The 22539-nt window shown below is 38.2% G+C and overlaps 1 protein-coding gene across 2 annotated transcripts in view; it reads right to left on the bottom strand.

The window, feature by feature from the left end:
- Positions 1–22276, bottom strand: part of znf609a (zinc finger protein 609a) — a 197713-nt gene extending 175437 nt beyond the window's left edge. Inside the window, exon 1 of one of the 2 annotated variants that reach the window (XM_067436939.1) lies at positions 21858–22276. The gene's annotated coding sequence lies outside the window, so the exon portion shown is untranslated. The remainder of the gene's footprint in view (positions 1–21857) is intronic. The other variant, XM_067436940.1, reaches the window with a different exon arrangement.
- Between the last annotated feature and the right edge of the window lie 263 nt (positions 22277–22539).

Raw genomic sequence — 22539 nt, 5'->3', positions numbered from 1 at the left:
TTTATTATTAGTGAAATCATATTTATTCAATAATAATCAATAACACAGCATGAAGACTAGATATGTATCAAATGCCATAGATGTTTATCATAGAACTTGTTCATGTCTCTTAAGCCTAAGCTTAAAAAATCAGAATAAGCAGTGATTTCACTCATTTTAAGAATATAAATAAAGGTAGTAATACTGGCAGTTTAGTTCAGAACAGGGCACAGTTCGTATGAAAAACTGGTAATGTGAAAGCTGTCATGTGGACCTGTGAGCGCACCAGTACCACACCACACCCGGAGGAGGTCCATATTCCACGAGCAGGAACATAGTGCGGCCCCTTTAAGAGACGCTAACAGTGTGAGAAACACGGATTCAGGTGCGCGCTTGTTCAGAAAAGTAACCTGTGCATTCGTGATGTGTCAATGATTCACCTCAGACATGAGCGAGAGTGAGCTTCAGTGTATTCGCGCATCGCGCTCGGACTGCAGAGAATGTGCTCAAAGTAAACAGACTTTTCTTTCGACCTGGAGTCTAATATGGTTAAACAGAAAATATGGTAGCTTATAGGCAATAACTGCTCTTTTGGTTTAGAATATTAATGTTAACAATTTTCTTAATGTTTGCTGCTGCATCCTTTACGTCTATGGCTGATCTCAATTTCTCCAACTATGAGCAACGCCACGGATCAAACAGAAAATGCGCGCTGCGTTAACACGCGTTAGTAAATTTAGTGCGTTAAAATGAATTTGCGTTAAAGCGTTATTAGCGCGTTAACTTTGACAGCCCTAATAATGTGATTTATTCACCTATGGATTGAACACCTGATTTGAAGGGGCATCCACAATACTTTTGGCAATATAGTGTATACTATATAGCAAATTTCAATTGCTTGATTGTTTATATCGTAGAATAATGTAAATATACTCATCCAGCTCTAATCAACTAAACGCATATAAGGTATGAAGATATGAAGAAACATTTACATCATGATAGTCTGTAAAGCTGCCTTGAAACATGCATTTTGAAAAGCATTATAGAAATACATTTGACAAACCACTTTATGTTTTGAGATAATATTGCCGAAGGCAAAAAAAGACATAAGCTAAAGCTGCCTTAGCACCAGCCCCAACACTGTAAAAGAAAAAATATTGCATGTTGTTTGTCTTTTTTGTCAGAAAACCGCCTCTGAGTCAGGCAGGCTTTGAGGCCGTGGGGGAGGAGACGGATAAAAGGATCTTTATGGCGGGTTTGAGAGAAACAGAGAGGGAGTCTGGGAGCCAAACGCATTCGCTGTAGTGGAACAGATCCGCTCCTGACGACACAAAATGGTCAGCATTTCAATCCACACCAAACTCGTGTACCTTCTAAGCTGATTCCTATGGGAAAATGAGTAGATGACATCAGGCAGCAACAGCAGTGTGACATGATAAAAATCATGTAAACTGATTTTTAAAACCATTTGTCAACGGAAGCATTATTACAAAACCAACAAAATCCCATGACTTACAGGCGCAATCTAAACTTGTGCATGTTGGCCATGTTGAATGAGAGCATGACGGATAAATCAACCGTGTACTCAAGCAGTCAGAGAAGAAGAGAGTTCTGGATATTTGGGTCAAGCATTGAGCGACAAGGGGCCAAACAACTGCAAACGTCCTTTCAAGCCTCATAAAACGAGGTTGAATGAGCTGCCATTCCAGTGAAATCACAGCTAGACCACTGCAATCTAGATCAACCCAAAACCTACTGAGCCTTTAAAGACCGTTCAGGACTGGCTTACAACTCAGCTGAACACAGAATACAATGCAACAAATGTCTAAGATGGAGGACGAAATGCTTTGCTGCATAGTTGCTAACATTAAAGATGTCGTGAACTTTAAAAAAAAATATGTATACTGTTGTCTGAGGTCAACTAATGACGTTTGTGTGCTTTTTACATCCAGAAACATCATCACTAATCAGTAATAGGCTGTTTTCTACACTGGTTTTGAGGCTCTCTCCTGAACGCTGGGTTTTGATGGGCGTGTCACTGGAGACTTGGAAGTAAACGCCCACGGCTAGGATTGGATAAGATTTGCATATTTAATGAGCTTCAGCTTCGCTGTCAGTTTACATGAGGGAGTGTTTTGAAAGTGGCAACAGGAATGATTCTCTCACAGGGCTCGCTAAACGTCTTTATCAAACAAACACAATGATTTATTTCTCATCCACCTGCGATTGATTGGCATTTTATTTTTGTATTACATGGCACGTCCGATTGGTGGATGTAAGCGCGAACACACACACACACACACACACAAACATGCACGCACCCAGATCAAGGAAGAAATATTATTTCACTATTTAAGATTCACCAGCCTGCCCACGGGCTTACATTTTGCTAGCCCGTCTGGAAAACACACAGCCCCGGGACTATTACATATATAAAAGATGTTTTACTCACATAAGTGTGTGTTGCACCATTCCTGTCGGATCCAATATAGAAGCACAGCATTGTGTTTTAATCTCAATATGTCTGCAAATCCAGCTCGACCCGAGGCTTGTTTCCTAATATTAGGATCCGAAGGAAGCTTATGCAGCGACTGTGTTCTTCCACAATATCTTGCTATCTTCTTCAGCATGTTTATTGCTGCTGGCTAGCGTGACCCGAACAGCTCCATGAGTCGGTGGGCGGGGCGACTGAATTAGACGAGTTTAGACAAGTCGGTGGGCGGGGCGACCGAATTAGACAAGTCGGTGGGCGGAGCTACCGAATTAGACAAGTCGGTGGGCAGGGCTAATGAATTAGACCAGTCGGTGGGCGGGGCTAATGAATTAGACCAGTCGGTGGGCAGGGCTAATGAATTAGACCAGTCGGTGGGCGGGGCTAATGAATTGGACCAGTCGGTGGGCGGGGCTAATGAATTAGACGAGTTGGTGGGCGGTGCTAATGAATTAGACGAGTTGGTGGGCGGTGCTAATGAATTAGACGAGTTGGTGGGCGGTGCTAATGAATTAGACGAGTTGGTGGGCGGTGCTAATGAATAAGACGTGCCTATTATTCTGTAGAGTAATTATTGTATTATTATTGTATTATTGTGTTTCGTCAGTTGATGACGTCAAGATGCGCACACGATCGTTTTCTGGGCCTGGTGTCTATAAAAGCTTTTCCTTTACTAACAATGAAGTTCTCAGCTCTGAAACTTACAGGATATTCTTATTTATCAAAAGCTCAAGGAAAAGCTGATTTCTCAATTTATCACCTCTTTAAACAATTAAATCCATTTTAATTTGTTACGTGTGCAATGTTAAATCACTTACAAGATGGCATGATATATACCAGAACTAACATGTCTATAAAATTCACCAGCAGCTGTGCGCAATACATGCACTGCAGATGAAGTCCACTTTAAACTGTTTAGTCTAGTCCAGGTGGAATGTCCTGAGAGGCAGCTAAAGCGATACGAAATCTGTTCCATCCATCCCTCGCTTCATCTTTCTTTTCCACTTCCGCTCCCTTGCTGTCACTTTCCTGTCAGTCATCGGGTTCAGTTGGCGGTCAGTAGATGCGGCAGCAAAAACCCTCTCAATCTAATTTCCTCCAGCAGTCTCTCTCCGCTTCACCCAAATTACTCTCCGCTGAAAGCCAAATGAGAGTCTGAGCGGGGACAGCATCACCTGGGTCCTTCGCGCAGCCCATTCCAATCTCATTTACATGCTGCTTGGGTTTCCTAAAACCTAGAGTCTGTATCTGTGCTTGATTGTTGTGGAAAGTCTTCAAGTCGCGGAGGGAGTTCAGAAAACGTTCGCTCCGAAGAACATATGCCAGATCACAACCGGTTTATTTGCACTCTAATTAGAGCAATCCCCCGAGGACAGGAGAAGTTAGAAAACTCTTCAAGGAGTACAGCTAGTGAGCGTAAGTTTTCAGATAAATCCCTTAAGCAAAGACGTAACAGTTCAAGTTTCTGTTAAGAAAGAACATGGACAGCAAGAAAAACAAAAGACATCGACCGGGCTGAAGTGCAAACGCGTCTTGCTGATGCATGATTCATTTAAATAAACAGAAGGCTGCAAATTAAATCAATGAAAAAGCATGTGCTGCGTGTTTCAGAGTAAGACGTGGCACTGCGTTCCCTCAAAAGAAATGTTGGCTTAACGTTTGATAATGAAGTAATTAGCAATATCACATTGGGTCAAACCAAACACATTTTGGAAACTTCCCCCGGCTCAAATTTTTTATTGTATTAATATTTTCGGTCTGAAGAAAGACCAAATATTGGAATGAAAGCCAAAAAGTGAAATATGGTGGTCCAAATTATACTTTTCACCAGCGATCTGGAGCCAAATTAAAGCTGTGTAAAAATGACTTTAGAAAGATCGCAGCATGATTATTTTGATTGGTAAATCTTTTAGTTGACTTCATCAGTCTTTGCTGTATTGTATGCCAACAGTGACCTTTCAAAAAAATGGGGAAAAAAGCACTTCTTGTGTTTTTAGCCCCAAATTTACATGCCTGTAACTATCTTAATATCCTTTAAGATTGTTTTTTAACAAACATTTCTTTTAGTATCATCATTTTAAATGCCTTATATGGTTCAGTCCCAGAGATATGGAGATCCTAATGCGGCTCATTGTATGCATTTTCAGTGACCAAACCCCAAATGTGGGTCACTTTCCAAACAGCTGATACGTTGTTCTTTTAAACAGGAATATCTGAGCAAAAACTAATGTTGAAACTAGAAATGCTAGACTTTTTTTTTCTACCAACACATACCTGAGTTTAAAAAATGTTTTTTACAAAGTTTGAATTTGCATTAATTTGATTTTAGATTCTAATTCCTAATTTTTCTTTAGTAATTTTCATTTTCAAGGCCCTACGTGGTTCAATCCCATTTAAATCGCATTTAAATTCAGCTCGCCGGTTCAATGACAGCCTGCGGGCTCCGCCAGCGACTCCTGCATGCAAACGTGACAGCCAAGATCACTGGAAATAAAAGCAGGTTTCTCTTCATGTTAAAGGGACAGTTCCCCCAAAAAAATGAAATGTCTGTCATTAACTCCTCACCCGTAAGACCTCCGTCCATCTTCACACACAGTTTAAGATATTTTATATTTAGTCCGAGAGCGTATGCAAGTGTATGCACACTATACTGTCCATGTCCAGAAAGGGAATAAAAACATCATCACAGTAGTCCATATGAGACATCAGTGGGTTAATTAGAGTCTCTTGAAGCAGAGAAAATACATTTGGGTCCAAAAATAACAAAAACTACGACTTTATTCAGCATTGGCTTCTCTTCCGGATTTGTTTTCAAGTTATTTTGGGATCAAAATAAACGAGGATACTCACCAAGATGGCCATTTTGACATAATGTTTAAGTGTAATTGACCCTTTAAGTGCAATATGCCACAGAAAAGAGCTTGTTTGGTACTCGCCAGCAGTTTATTTCGAGTAGGCATGTGCCGATATCCATTTTTCATGTTGCGATTAATTGATGAAGTTTTATCACGGTATACGATATTATCACGATATTGAAATAAGTTGCAAAAAAAAGTGTTGCCATAGCATAACAGCTTTAAGAACTATTTTTGTAAGAACAAAAATAACTGAATATTTAAATACAGTAATGCACCAAAAATATATACAGCTCTGGAAAAAAATTAAGAGACCCCTCTTGAGAAATCAATGTTAAGTGGTCTCTTGATATTTTTCAGAGCTGTAAAAGTACAATTTTCAAACAGATTAAAGTGCAAAAGAATTAGGCTATAAAGAACAACAGGTAACAAATTACAATAAGGGCTCATTAGTTAATGCATTAACTAAGATTGAGCAATAGCTACATTTGGTACAGAAAGTATGTTTTGTTAACGTTAGTTAAGAAATACTGATCATTGTTAGTTTTATCTTAGGTCCATTAAAAAAGTTATTTTGATTTTAATGTTATTAAAAAGTAACTAAGAAATTAACATAGAATGATTAATTCTTTATAAGTATTTTTCATTGTCAGTTTGGTAATAATGAATTAACATGTTAACTAATGAAGTCGTATGTCTCAAAGTTTTACTGAACAATAACAAATAACCAGAACAGTTCTAATCATTAGGGCATGTTGTAGTCCAGATTAAAACATAAAAATGTTTAAGTTTGAAAATAAATAGCCTATTAAGTCTTTAAGTATTAAGTATTTGGTGCTGTGATGAACAACATTGAGATTACAAAAACGAATGGCTGTTTTAAAAACTACACGCGTTTTTTTGTTTGTTTGCTGGTTTCCGGGGTAATCGCTGCATTCTGCAGTTCATCAGCGCCCTCTGCTGTCACTGAGCGGCACTTCAGCAGCGCGTCTCCTTCACCGGTTCAGTCATGTGCAAACGCACGTTGGGCTTGTTTATATCTGAGCGCGTGTCCCTTTGACGCAGAATACAGCGGTGTTGAGCATTTATACGGTTAATAGGCAAAGTATTCTTGAGTGCATTTAAAAAAAATTATAAATTGTTAATAAATTATTATTTACGATATTTTAAAGTGCCCACCATAACAATATATTGCATATTCATTATCCTGATAAATCGCATTATCGAAAATCGGCACGTCTAGATTTGAGTACCAATTGTTTTATCGTCATTTGAATTAGGGCTGTGTATTGCCAAGACTCTGGCGATACAATACGTATCACGATACATGGGTTACGATACGATATTTTGCAATATATTGCGATATTGTAAGAGAGGCAATATATTGCGATATTTCTTTTTTGTGTGTTTTTTTAAAATAATTTTAAAGAATAAAGAACACTTTATTAGATAAAAAAGATAATTTATATCACTAATCACTATTTTGTGCAATCTAAGTAAAGGGAAATGTAAAGTGACTGCAGGATTCTTTATGTGTGTATGTTTTAAAGGTTCACAGTATAGCAGTGGCTATTTAACAACAGAAGGTGCAGTCCATTTCATGACTGAATGACTGTTTGTTATATATTTAATACTGTTTTCTTTAAAGCAGTCTATTGTATAAAGTGCTATGTCAAGTATATGCAGAGCTGGTGCATCCATATCCACATCGCTATGATCTTTCGTTCTGCTGCCACCGCTGTCAGTTTTGGTTTGAAGCCAAAATGAGTCCACACTTCAGCTCTGTATACTGCAGGAGCGGAATAATGCTATCGTCTTGAGAGCTGGGTTTGCTAATGCAAACACTAGCGATGCACACACTTTTACCTTGCGCTTTTCCGGCTCCGCGTCAGTTATACGTTCTGAGATAACACTGCCATCTAGCGGTGTTATACAGTCTAGTGTTGTCAAAAATATCGATATTTCGATATGTATCGATACTGGAATATCTGAAACGATACGATTCTCAGTTTTTACAGTATCGATATCAGCTGCGCTCCTCTCTGACCGTCAGCGAGCTGACACACACCGGCATATTCTCACTCAGCCCGGTTAACCTCTGAGCACGGCGAACGCGCGTTCAACTGGACTTTTTCCTCATGACAGTGTGTTAGTGTTAGTGTGTGATCGGTCTGAATTTCGCGCGGGATTGCACATAAATTATTTCTACTAATCCCCGCAGATTTCTTGCTCACATCTAGAGCACACACACACAGCCTACCGGAATAAAGCCGCCTCTGACATGATACAAGTGCAAACATTTGCTTCTTTTTCCAGCTTATTATTGGTCAAATACACTCAAAGAATTATCAGTGCACATCTGGAAGAGTATTAACGTGAACACAGTCGCAAACAGTTCAGGAAGAACCAGTAACAGGAGCAGTGTTTAGGATCCGTGCGTCCGTTAGTCTTAAAGGGACCGCAGTCATTTGTTATTCAAACTACAAAAAGACAAACGATCAACTGCTCTTGACTGATCAACTCGTGTATAACTAATAGTTTCATCTGAACGCTATTGAATTTTTTACAAAGAACATTATCATTATTATCAACATTATTATGTTGTTTTAAATGTAATTACTATGCATTTTTTAATTCAGTTTCTTATCTGAATGTTAGACCTACCTGAAAAAATAAAGCAGTCTATTTAATTTGTATCTTCTATTCTATTGCATTTATTTGTGCTATTTAGTGCTGCAACGACGCGTCGACGTCATCGATGACGTCGACTACGGAAATACGTCGACGTTCGTGAAATGCGTCAACGCGTCGTGTCAGACGTTCATCTCGCGTAATGTTGGCTTCTGCTCCTGCTAACCTTATATGTGTATCAGTATATTAGATCCACGCATTCCCTTTTAAATGGACAGACATCTTATATTCCTGTTTCCGTCTGTTTTTAATGTTAATCAAGCAACAAAGGACAAAGGGAAAATCACTCACTGCTCTTGACTGAGTAATGTTTGTAACTTTAAGGATGTTTAATTTATTCAGTAAAGACTGCAATAGAGAATTGATAATTTTCAATGGTATATGACATTTTTGAGTCATTATAGTCTGTTTCGTGGTTGGTAAAACACACTGTATTTATGGCCAGTAAGTTTCCTGCAGTTATCATTTGGCAGATGTAGCAATAAGCCTTGGTTGTAGATGTTTCACCAGACAACATTATGTATAGCTATTTATGCTTTGTTTTTGAGTCTCAGTAATATATATCTTTGTTGGTGTCACTTGTGCTGTTTAATATAGCCAAACATTGGTGCAGAAATTTTCAATTTGATATTATCGCAATGTGAAAAATAGTTTATTGTGATTTTAATTATTATTTTAATAAAGTAAATGCAATTAGTTATTGAATGTTGGAATCATACACATACTGATATGTGTATCAGTATATTAGATCCACGCATTCCCTTTTAAATGGACAGACATCTTATATTCCTGTTTCCGTCTGTTTTTAATGTTAATCAAGCAACAAAGGTATCACAAAAACTTAGACAGCGAATATCAAAAGTATGGGAATACTTTAAACAGAGGCCAAACAGTGTTTCCCACACATAGACTAATTTGTGGCGGACTGCCACATAATCAATAACGGCCGCCACATTCGTCATTCATTCATTTTTACGCTATTTAAAAGACGCACGCATATTCGTTTAGCTGCGTTTCCTTAAGTTCTCTCTCCGCCCTTTTGCGCGTCTCTTACTCACTCACTCACTCACACACACACACACACACACACACACGTGGGTTGCATCGACCGTAAAACAAGTTTTATTGCATTTTGGCGCATTTAGTGTGACATAGCTTTTAAAACCAGAGCAGTTGAATAACAGAGTTGCGACACGCCTTCATCACGCGGCAGCGCGCGGTCACGGCGCTCATTATAATTCTAAACAAACCAGCGCGGTGTCAATCAATACAGACCAGTGTTTCCCAACCGGGATCCCGAGCAAAAGATGCCGGGACGCACTTACACCGCGGTTCATCTCACATCTGATGACGTCTGATGCTCTTATATCATTACTGTTTACTCGTCTTTTTAAATTCAATTTACCATTCGAAATCAAGCTTTCTTTTGCTGTGTGTAAGCTATTGCAACACAATTACCCCATTGTAAAAAATACATTGAGATAGCAAAAATTTGTGAGATAATTTTAATAGTAATTGATCAATAATTGTTCAAATCAAAACGATGCCCAACCCTAAGGAACATGCTGGCCACATGAATTTTTAGTAAAAAAATAACAATGAATAATAACAAGTTCTGTTGTCATATTAAACATCTTAACTTTTTTTTTTACGGTGGTATCGATTCGATTTAGTATCGATATATCGATATTTTAGTCTGGTATCGTATCGAAGTCATAATTTTGGTATCGTGACAACACTAATATAGTCTGTGGTTCAAACCGAACACAAAGCCACGAATCTTGGATGTCAATAAATAAATATATAAATATTGATACAGTGTTTTTGAGAATCGATACAGTATCGCCAAACATAATATTGCAATATTCACGTGTATCGATATTTTCTTACACCCCTAATTTGAATATTTAAATTGGTAAGACTCAAAAAGCTGTAGAAATGATCAACTTTTTGTTATAAATTATGATACAACCATTAGGCAAGTGACAATTGGTCAACTGTCCCGAAACGCGTGCGAAAGTCTTGTATCGCAGCGTGCCGTTTGCTTGTAGTGCAGACGTGATGTGAAGCCATTTGTGCATTCGGGAACGATTCAGAAAAGATAAGGAAGTAGAAACACTGTTCTACCATCCTTCCAGCTGCACTTCTGCAAGCTGTAACATCTATAAATAAACTGTCAATAAAGATTAACACCATCAGTTGCTTGGAGAAAGAAAACAGCCTGTGCAAAAATACCGGTGTAATTAAATAAAGATGAAGCCACTGCCTCAGATCATTCTCCTGATGTACTTCCTCGCTCTCTGTCTCACATCCTCCACATTTACAGCAGTTTAGCACATTAACAGGAAAAGATCTCAGCACATCTGCCTGCGACTCGATATCTGCAACTGACGGAGGTACAATGACAACAAACACGCAAGGACACACAAATGAGCACCATCTGCAAATGACAAGGAGCTCTGCTTCAAGACAAAACATTTCAGGGTACAAATTAAACACTTGTCAAGTGCCAAATGAGCATAAACAGACATTTGCTCTGTCCAATGCTGATATCAATGTCTAGATGATTCCAACATTCAATAACTAATTGCATTTACTTTATTAAAATAATAATTAAAATCACAATAAACTATTTTTCACATTGCGATAATATCAAATTGAAAATTTCTGCACCAATGTTTGGCTATATTAAACAGCACAAGTGACACCAACAAAGATATATATTACTGAGACTCAAAAACAAAGCATAAATAGCTATACATAATGTTGTCTGGTGAAACATCTACAACCAAGGCTTATTGCTACATCTGCCAAATGGTAACTGCAGGAAACTTACTGGCCATAAATACAGTGTGTTTTACCAACCACGAAACAGACTATAATGACTCAAAAATGTCATATACCATTGAAAATTATCAATTCTCTATTGCAGTCTTTACTGAATAAATTAAACATCCTTAAAGTTACAAACATTACTCAGTCAAGAGCAGTGAGTGATTTTCCCTTTGTCCTTTGTTGCTTGATTAACATTAAAAACAGACGGAAACAGGAATATAAGATGTCTGTCCATTTAAAAGGGAATGCGTGGATCTAATATACTGATACACATATAAGGTTACTGTCACTTTAAAAGGCGAACACACAGATCTAAAATACTGATACACATATTAGGCTACTGTCACTTTAAAAGGCGAACACACAGATCTAAAATACTGATACACATATTAGGCTACTGTCACTTTAAGAGCGAATGCACAGATCTAATATACTGATACACATATCAGACTATAGGGCTGTGTATTGCCAAGAATCTGGCGATACAATACGTATCACGATACAGGGGTTACGATACGATATATTGCAATATTGTAAGAGGGGCAATATATTGCAATATTTCTTTTTTGTGTGTTTTTGTTTTTTATAATTTAAAAGAATAAAGAACACAACCATAAGCCTAAAACACGAGACAAAGTATTTTATTTAATTAATACAGTATCATTTATATCACTAATCATATGCAATGTGCCATCTAAGTTAAGAGAAATGTAAAGGGACTGCAGGATTCTTTATGTGTATATGTTTTAAAGGTTCACAGTATAGCAATGGCTATTTAACAACAGAAAGTGCAGTCCATTTCATGACTGAATGACTGTTTGTTTTATATTTAACACAGTAGCCCCGATCACACAGAACGCGTTTTTGCAGCGAGAAGCCTTTTTTGAATGGATTTCGGTTGGCAGAGAGCGTTATGCGCGCTGCTTATGCGCCCTGGGCGCCTCGCGTTTAAACCGCTTGCTGCGCCTCGCGTTTCTGAAGGAGCGCTCCGAGCGCATGAAGTTGAAAAAAAGTCAACTCTGAGCGGAAAAGCGTGCAACATCATCAAGCTTATGTTCTGTTGTCCAATCGAATGAATGAAGCGGCGGGCCTTCCGTTGTGTTGACCGTTACATTGATTTGACTGACAGTACAGGTGATTCGGGGGTTGCCTAGAAACATTAAAGTGCACTGCTCATTTTTGAATGAAAAAACGCCGACCAAAAAAGGGAGTGCAGTGCGCCTCGCGTTTTCGAACCTGAAAAACGCGTTCTGTGTGATCGGACCCTAAAGCTGTTTTCTATAAAGCAGTCTATTGTATAAAGTGCTATTTCAAGTAACGTTACTGAGCTGCAGAGCTGGTGCATCCATATCCACATCGCTATTATCTTTCGTTCTCCTGCCACCGCTGTCAGTTTTGGAGTGTGTTTATTTTGTTACTGAGAGGAAAGCGTGCAGGACATTCTATCGAAACACTTCTCAGCAGCGCGGGTGACATCAGGATGTTAAGCGAGCTCTCTGTTTCAATGTGTTTCCCGAGTATTAGATTATAACTTGGCCTATTTTGCAAACAAAATGATTCTTGTCGATTTCCTTAGTGGCTTCTTTATAGCTGAAGCCAACATGAGTCCACACTTCAGCTCTGTATACTGCAAGAGCGGAATAATGCTATCCTCTTGAGAGCTGGGTTTGCTAATGTAAACACTAGCGATGCACTTTCACCTTGCGCTTCTCCGGCTCCGCGTCAGTAATGCGTTCTGAGATAACACTGCCATCTAGCGGTTGGGTGTTATACAGTCTGTGGTTTAAACCGAACACAAAGCCACGAAACTTGGATGTAAATAAATAAATATATAAATATCGATACAGCGTTTTTGAGAATCGATACAATATCGCCAAACATAATATCGCGATATTCACGTGTATCGATATTTTCTTACACCCCTATCAGACTACTGTCACTAAGAGCGAATGCACAGATCTAATATACTGATACACATATCAGACTACTGTCAGTTTAAGAGCGAATGCACAGATCTAATATACTGATTCACATATTAGGCTACTGTCACTTTAAGAGCGAATCCACAGATCTAATATACTGATACACATATTAGGCTACTGTCACTTTAAGAGGGAATGCACAGATCTAATATACTGATACACATATTAGGCTACTGTCACTTTAAGAGCGAATGCACAGATCTAATATACTGATACACATATTAGACTACTGTCACTTTAAGAGTGAATGCACAGATCTAATATACTGATACACATATTAGGCTACTGTCACTTTAACAGTGAATGCACAGATCTAATATACTGATACACATATTAGGCTACTGTCACTTTAAGAGTGAATGCACAGATCTAATATACTGATACACATATTAGGCTACTGTCACTTTAAGGGCGAATGCACAAATCTAATATACTGATACACATATTAGGCTACTGTCACTTTAAGAGCGAATGCACAGATCTAATATACTGTTACACATAATGGGCTACTGTCACTTTAAAAGCAAACACACTTATCTTACTATAAATAAACATTTATGCTCACTTAAGACACAACCGACTATGCATACTAGGATACTTGTTATTTTTTTGACATCATTTTGTGTGTGTCTGCTCAAGTGCAAGACGACGTGAAAGAGAGCTCTGTTTAGTATTTGCGCGCTGTCTGAGCTTTAAAGGCGCGCACTTTAGACAAAACTTTCCACACAGCGAAATGAGCTCCCTTTTGAGTCTTCTTGAATCTCATCAAGGCTTCAACTTTCGTGATGACAGCACTGGCCACCAACTGTCCCGAGCGTCGGTCACATTCAGAATGCATTGTTAGAATTCATTAAAAAATGTTACCGGCCACCTGGCAAGTGACAGCGTTTCATATCCTCGTCAACACCGATTTTTACACGCATTTGGCGAGTGTTAATTTGAGAGCCCATTTACTTTACAACTGAACATTTAATCCCCGTTTGAAGCTTCTTCATTTGAGGAGGTTTAGCGTCAAAAGTCCATCGATGCACTGAAAAATCAACACTGCTAAAGAAAACTCATTTAAAAACCTTTAGGTAGAACAACCAAACACTAACTAACACAGACATAGAAAACTAAAGCTTCCATCAGTTATAGTAGAGTTCTTCCAAGTAAAACCTCAATGAATGAGGTCCAGATCTGGCCTTTAAAATCGGTTCAAAAATCCCACTAAAAATGAAAAAGAACTCAAAACCGGCCCCCAGCGGCGAGATGAAGACGAGGCCGTAACTCACTGCGCTTCAAGACAGTTACATGGCTTTTATGAGGGGTGTAAAATCCTGAATGGCGTCCCGCTCTAGAGTGTATGTAAGGAGCCGCACCGCACCCGTCATTCAAAACACTCCTGTATCAGGAGAGCAAACCGTTCATCTTCCCCTCTGCTAGAATCCACTTGGGTTCCTGCCAAATGGCAGCATGATAACAAAATGTCAGAGCGAGAGAGAGTGACTTTGCAGACGTTATCCTGAGCTCACCTCACCGCACTCGGCGCAGGAATAGAAATCCCTAGCAAGCCATTTATCTCCAGGAGGCTTTGTTGTGGATCAGGACAACTCCGACCACAACTGCACCTGATGCCAAAAAGGCTTCTGCTGGATACTGAACACGAGTCAAAATGTGCCGAGTGCAAGTTATCCATCAAACCACACAATGGCTGATCGGTTTTAGCAAAAAATCAATCAAAAACTGGGTTTAAATCACTGTGACAGAGAGGTGGAGTGCTTTGATGGCAACAAGAGCCATACAAGACGCCAATGTTCAGTAATTAACTACACTGTGTAAACCAGTTTCCCAACGCAATAATCTCAAAATGGCCCAATGAGTTTCAAATCATGAGCCTAGTGGCATAATTCATAAACGATGCACGCTAACGCAACAGAAGAAAGCATCACGGACAAAATAAAAATCCTGTGTAAATCTTGAATAAAGCTCAGATTTCAGGTGCTTTTCCACACAAAGCCAGAAGCAATCTAGGGAAACTAGGTAACATAACCTCCAGAGTCAGAGTTTCGGTCACTGAAATGGGGAACTACCTCAATAGCACACAAACCAAATCAGAGCAGCACCACATTGAATACTGCTCGAGCGCAACTCAAAGCGAAACCCATAAACCCTAAAAACGTGCCGTAAAGTCAGGTACTTTCCACGCGCACTGTAGTCTCATTTCCAGAACTGTCCGAGTTTTGACTGCAATGAGCGAACACTTTTGCTGAAATGCATTCATCTGCTCACAACATCAGCACCTCCAGCTTGCGGTGTAGCTTTATGATTTTGTTTTTATATTTGATATACTGGGTCATTTCATGTCAAATCAACCACATGGAAACTTAGTTCCCCAGCTCAAACTTTGGAAATATTATATTTATGGAGCTCATGTTTTATGCTACTGTGCTGATAGAAGAAATGAGATTACACATCTACACTGTGAAAAAAGTCAGTAAAAATAGGGCACAATGTACAGTATAAATATGAAGAAATTTTCCGTATTGGTTTTTTTACACACTGAAAAAAAAAATTGTTGGTTTAACTTAAAAAAGTAAGTAACCTGGTTGCCTTAAAGTGTTGAGTTTATTGAAATTAAAAAATTGAGTTGGCACAATGAAGAAAATTTGTTTAATAAATAGAAACTCAAAATATCATTGTATCTGAACCACATAAAAAATGTGATAAATCATGAAAATAGCACTATTTGGCTGCGTCATCAGAAATAAAACACACAATTACCCAACATGCTTACAAAAATCTTTTAATAATATTTTAATAAAGGTTGTCGAATCTCTATTTTCTAAATATTTGTTTACAGTGCAGGTGTTTTACCTGTATTTTGAATTACACATTGCATTAGTTTGTGTTTTAAACGTTAACATAAATTTCCGTAAAATTACCGGATAATGTACTGGCAGAATATTACCAATACATTTTCCGTTTTTTATTTTTTTACAGTATAGTTTAAGCATCATTTGTTCATCATTGATATTAATCTCTATAAAAAAAAGAAAAAAGTATCAGCTGTGTAAAAAGTATCCGATTCTGACTCAGTCATGATCCAGTTCTAAAACTTACTTTTTTCTTATTAATTAGTTTACCGACTTGAAAATCTTTACATATGTAAGTATGAGCATGATAGATAGATGTTTTTCTCCCGCACCTAAAGCAAAGGGACCCACATTTGGTTTTTGACCGCTGAAAATGTGTACAACTGACTCCGGGAGCCGCGCATTAGGATCTCCATATCTCTGGGATTGAACCATATAAGGCTTTGTTTGTTAAAAAACAATATCTAAAAGGATATTATGATATCTTCATTACTTCTCGAGTTACAGGCATGCAAACTTGGGGCTACAAACACAAGTAGTGCTTTTTTCCCCTTTTTGAACGGTCACCGTTGGCATACAATACAGCAAAGATTGATCAAGTCAACCGATAAAACTAATAGATCTACCAATCTCTGTGAGAAAATAAAATAACGATGCTGCCATCTTTCTAAAATAATCTTTACACCCCTGTATTTTGGCTCTCAGGGGAAAATTGTCTCTTTGACCCTCTGTTAGGGTCTTCATCTATGCATTTCTTTCACCAGAAAAAAAATCTAAATGTTTAGCCGGGGACCTCTGGTTGAGTTGACATGGAATTACCCTTCTTGAAAATGGCATTCAAAGAATATAACCACACTGAACTAACCATTTCACCATCAAAAACATTGGGTGTTGCATTCTCTGCACATGTATAGAAAGTAGAGCTGTCAGGATTCATCAATTAAATTCATTTAAAGTGCTCGAGGTAAAAAAAATCCACACTGGCAATAGATTGCAATATACTGTGAATAAATATGCTGAGTTAACTCTGCATGTACTGTTTGTTTGAGTGTCTAACAAACTGCATTTGGGAAATGCATATAAAGTCTGACGCACTTCGTGTTTCGTAGCGAAGCGTTGCACTGTTTTCATTTGCATGCATGGAGCACATTTCTAACACCACCTCTGCATGTGGCGTGAGTTTGGGCTGCTTAAAATAAATGTGACCCTGGAGCACTACACCAGTCATGCGTCTCACGGGTATATCTGTGGCAATAGCCAACAATAACAACAATAATAATACATTTATAATGCACTTTATATTAAACAAAATCTCAAAGTGCCACAATATACATCGCATGAGTCAAAATTGTCAATTTTTCTTTAATGCCAAAAATCATTAAGATATTAAAATCATGTTTTAATTTTCCCAACTGTAAATACATAAAAAGTGTATTATTAGTAGTAGTAATATGTAAGGGTGTGCCAAAAAAAAAATCGATTCACAGAATAATCTAGAATCTCATTTGCAACGATTTAGAATCGATCTGAAATGTCCAAGAATCGATTTAATAAATTAATAAAATCAGCTGGCTGTTCGCCTCCATTTTGTAACGAGCCTATACGCGACGTAGAGTACTGCAACGGGCATAAAAGTGGCTAAAACGGGTGGATTGTGACATTTATAAAAATCACAGGCGGGGATGCGGCGGATAATTAACTCTGTGCGGGCGGGTAGTAGCGCGGATGAAAAATATGTGCAATATTTCTGTGGCGAGGTGGACGAGCGAGAGGGCGAGCGAGACCGGGGCGTGATTGTGAATGAGCGTCACCTGCGAGCCACACCGGTCTCGGGTCCTGAGGGAGCTCGAGGCATTTAAGGACGAGAGATCACCAGACCTGGATTTGACGTTGAGTTGTGTTTACGTTTTATTATGTGTGTGTGTGTGTGTGGCAGATGTCCGTGAGGGGCTGCCCACGTTACTTTCGTTTTGTTTGGTTAAAGTCTTTTAAATGTTCGTCAATTCCCGCCTCCTTCTTCCCCCCCAAACATCCTGTATTACAATTTCTATGTCCAAATGACCATTACACACACACACACACAACAGCGATATGCCATTTGACCATCACGTCACCACCACTACGACGGTGCAACTTTTGTTGATGCCTCTCGTAGCGCAGATGGAGCGAGCGTTGCAGGATAGCAATGGATGAAGTAAAGTAAAGTTGGTGAGTGGAGTATAAGATGAAATTATTGACAGCGAGTCTTTAAAGGCAGAGCCCGTTTCACTCGCTCATTCATGACACTGTTGATGTTGAGAGAGGTGCAAGATAAAAAATAAAGCATTTTAATTTGAATGATTTTAGCGTGTGATTTATCACGGGTCGGGTCGGGTAACGGGCCAAATATTAACGGGTCTGGCCGGGTGTTTTCAAAATCAAATCTTTTTGAATCCAAAATCGATTAGGAATCGAATCGTGGCCTCAATAATCGGAATCGAATCGTGAGATGGTAAAAGATTCCCACCCCTAGTAATATGCCTTACCATGGACTGCATGTGAAAAACTTCTGAATATTTAGATTTATTTGCAAACTCAGATTCCAGATTTACAAACAGCTGCATCTCGGCCTAATATTGTCCTATCCCAACAAACAACAAAGCGCATTTATTCAGCTTTCAGAAGTTGTATAATTCTCAATTTCCCCAAAAATTATCCGATCACTCGATTAATCGTCAAAATAATCGACTGACTACTCATTTACTAAACTAATTGTTAGTGACAGCCCTAATTTAAAGATGATTATAATCAAGTTTGTGCTTTACAAGGGAGGCTTTCTTTTGCTTATGATGATCTAAATTTTACAGCTGTTACGATATATGACCAAATCAGCATCCAGGACTGCAACTGTACATCAAGAATACTCACAGTTTTGGAGCCGCAGCAGAAGATCAGAGCGTCTTTGGCATAGCAGTGTGATATTTTGGCAGAAACGGTTGTTTTGGACTTGGAAACAGACGCTGCCAAATGTCAAGAGACAGTAATTTGAGTGAATTGAACTTGATGATGTTAGATTAGTCGAAATGATTCAAGTCTTTGAACCTGCGGAAAAGCACCTCGGTCCACTCCATCGACGCCAAGAGCACTGGCAGACCTTGAATTATTAATGCAAAGTGTGAATTTTCATGGCTTTTGTGTGTGTGAGCAGCTGAATCTCTAATCATTAATGGAGCAAAAGTCAACGCTGGCTCACTTAAAGAAGAAAATGTTTTTTCCACAAAGGTTTTGTGCGGTTTCAGGACAGGAATGAGGAAAGACACTCGAGGGAGGATTCTGCCCTTCAGCAAACTAAACAGGACACAATAATTACTGCAGTAGGAAGACAAACTGACACCAAAACAAATCAAGCTGCTGCTTTTCCTGATAAATGACCCTTGTACTTCCAAACTGCTTTATAAATGCACTGCTGAAACATGAACGTTTTCCGTGTGTGTGTGTGTGTGTACCCAACAAAGACAAATCTGCCATCGTTTACTCAAACAAAACAGGCATGACTTTTCTGAGAAACTTGGAATAACGCACCAGTTGCTTTTTTTTTTAAAGAGTACAAGAGTAAAATTCCCATTAATTTTCCGCATTTCTCAGATAACAGGATTGTTAATTGACGGTTTGCTGAAGCCACCAAGTTCTAACGCACAATATTAACTTTTTTTTTTTTTTAAGTGGAAATAAAACCATACATTTCCCATGATTCTACAAAGAAATCTCCAATTCTCTCCAGTGAAGCGCTGCATTTGGTCGTATGATCAATAGTGATAAAGTTTTACATTTATTTATCATTTTATGCGAGTATATTACTTCATGGGATTCTAGTTTTTTCCTTCATTAACTCTCGTAGTTTTGTTCAATAATCAAAGTTGTTAATTATAACATTTTCAAAAATCCATACAGGAAATATATTTTCGAAAGCAAGGATGCGGAAAAAATGGCCGTCACTGTTGCACTCTATAGGGACTGGAGCTTTCAAGCTGCAAAAATGACACAAAAGCATCTTAACACTATGACCTGTGGGACAGTGGACACACCAAAGTCATGGGTTTAATTACCAAGCAATGCATTAACTGATAAAATGTATAACTTGAATTAAATGTAATGTGGCATCTGCCAAATGCATAAATGTAATGCAAGTCATGTGATACGTTTGGGTCTGTTCCTCATAAAAGCTCTCATATGACTTATTGTATGAGTTGCATAGAGTAGTCATTTTGGATTCACTGTTTTGTGTCCAATAGATTGCTTATGGGAGTGTGTGTGAACGCATTATAGGCTGATTACTGAACTGTAGTTTCACCGCAATGTCAAATCCCAAAGGCACTGACAACATTGCCAACGATACTCTTCTGTTATCAAAAACTTTAGTGAACTGATCAACTATTGCAGCAAACATTTACATTGTATAGGCTACCACTGAATTGTATTAAACATATCAACCACCTGCTCTCTAGATAGGCCAATAAAAGCCATATTAGTAAATAATAATTATACCATGATACTCTATTATAATGTAGCATGGTGCTTTCCCTCACAAAAACTACTGTACTAAGGTACTGTTATGATATTACCATGATATTTTTATGTATATGATACTAAATATATAATTGTATTTACGTGGCACTCCAACGAAACTGCAGTACTATCACGGTACATGTCCAAAAATATGATAATACTACAGTAATATCATAGTATGCCTCCAAAAACAAGGTAATACCACATTACTATCATAGCAGAACGCTAAATAAACATGGTAATATCCTGTTGGTAGTACTATCATAATATAAATCCTAAAGCATGGTAACACAATGGCACATGTCCAAAAACATGGTAATACCTCTCTGGCTATCATAGTACATAGATTAAAAACATGGTAATACCTCTGGCTATCATAGTACATAGATTAAAAACATGGTAATAGCACGGTACTATACTAGTACATATCGTATTGTACAAAATAGTACAAAAAAAGTATCATTCCAAAACATGGTTATTATACCACATTTGTACGATCATAATATGTGCCAAGGCATGGTAAAAACATGGCACGTTACATGTCCAAAAACGTGGTAATAATCCCACGTACTGTCATATTATAAAATCCATATAATGTACCAAGGTGGTATTAAAGTTACGTACATGTTTTTTGGACATGTACCATGGTATTACTATACTCTCTCTCTCTCTCTCTCTCTCTGTCACATTATATATATATATATATATATATATATATATATATATATATATATATATATATATATATATATATATATATATATATATATATGAGCATAGTACAACCAGGGTACAGGTAAAAAACATGGTATACTTCAATAAGTGATGTCCATGGTATTACCATGCCTAATAATGTCCATATTCATGCATTATGGCACTTGGTATACTCGAAAGTACTTCAAGAATACCATAACATTTCTATATTACTTTGTGAGGAACCTTTTACTACAGTGAGTGTACCTTGAATCTTTCTATTAAACACACACACACACGTTGTTTAGCCGCTTTAGCTTTTGTAAGCACGAGTTCATCTCTCACACACACGCACGCACACACACTGGAATAACTGATCAAACCGTCACACAAATCAAGCACAACAGATCAATCACAAACCTCTCATCCATAAAAACACAAATGGCACCTCTGTCGCTGTCAAATATGATTATTATCCTGCTCGAAGACACTCAAGATCTGCTAGCAGAGCTAACGACGGATATGACAAAGAGCAGTTAGCATTAGCATTCAGACTGATTTACTTGTATAAAAAAATTAAACACAAACTCACACAAATAATGTATATATTTTTTATATACTAAACATCAAAACATACATTAAGATTGAACGCAAAAGCGCAAAAAAACAACCAAAACACACGTAACGTTAAACCGTTTAAAAATGAAACGGTTTGAACCGTTTAAAATACAAAAACATTATTTTTTTTACAAACAACAAATTGATTAAATAAAATCACACTATTGAACCATTACAATGACATTTCAGGTATGCAAACATGGATAAAGCCATGAGGTCAATGCAGTGCTAATCCTGACGGCTAAGGCTAAAGACACAACATAAGTGGCAACACTAAAATCCTTCATAAAACATAATAAACATGCGTACTTACCCCCCAGAGGACCCAGCCCGAACTAGATGCATCCCATAGATCCAAAAGACACGAAAAATAGCCCTCCAAGGAAATATGCTGGGTTTACACACACATACGGACCCATGCGCGCACACACATTCATACACACACACTGAAGATCCAACGACAGACCGGTTTCACTGGACTGCAGCCATCAGAACAGTTCGGATCTAACGTTACTCCAAAGCCAGGACAACCAGCGAAAAAAGCAGCTGGAAAAACGACATTTCACCTTCGGTTTCGAGCACGGAGGGGGAAACGTGTCCTTCAATCTCAACGCAATAGAATCCCAATGATCAGAGTATGTCCCAAACCCGCTGCAGTCCTATGCTTCGCTTCCACCGGAGCTCGAATGGCTCTTCTCTGTGCGCTTGTTTGCATCTCTCACTGCGAGACATTGAAGCGCTGCAACCCAACATGAGCTCATGCACAGCCCGGACACGCGGATCCACCCGGAGCGGAGCGGCGGAGAAAACCCGGAGCTGGAGTTCGGCGCTCTGGGTGGAATGCGATGGGAATCCTGTAGTTTAATTACTGTTACATGTTTTTATTTATTTAAATAATTGAAACTAAATATTTACAATATGTAATAATATATAAATACTTTAAAAATATAGTAATTCAAAAATAAGTCATTCACATCGATATATCTAGCCTATAT

Source organism: Pseudorasbora parva, chromosome 25, assembly GCF_024679245.1.
Source record: "Pseudorasbora parva isolate DD20220531a chromosome 25, ASM2467924v1, whole genome shotgun sequence".
Taxonomy (NCBI): Eukaryota; Metazoa; Chordata; class Actinopteri; order Cypriniformes; family Gobionidae; genus Pseudorasbora; species Pseudorasbora parva.
The sequence above is the reverse complement of the archived record's forward strand: the minus strand, read 5'-3'. Positions and strand labels throughout refer to the sequence as shown.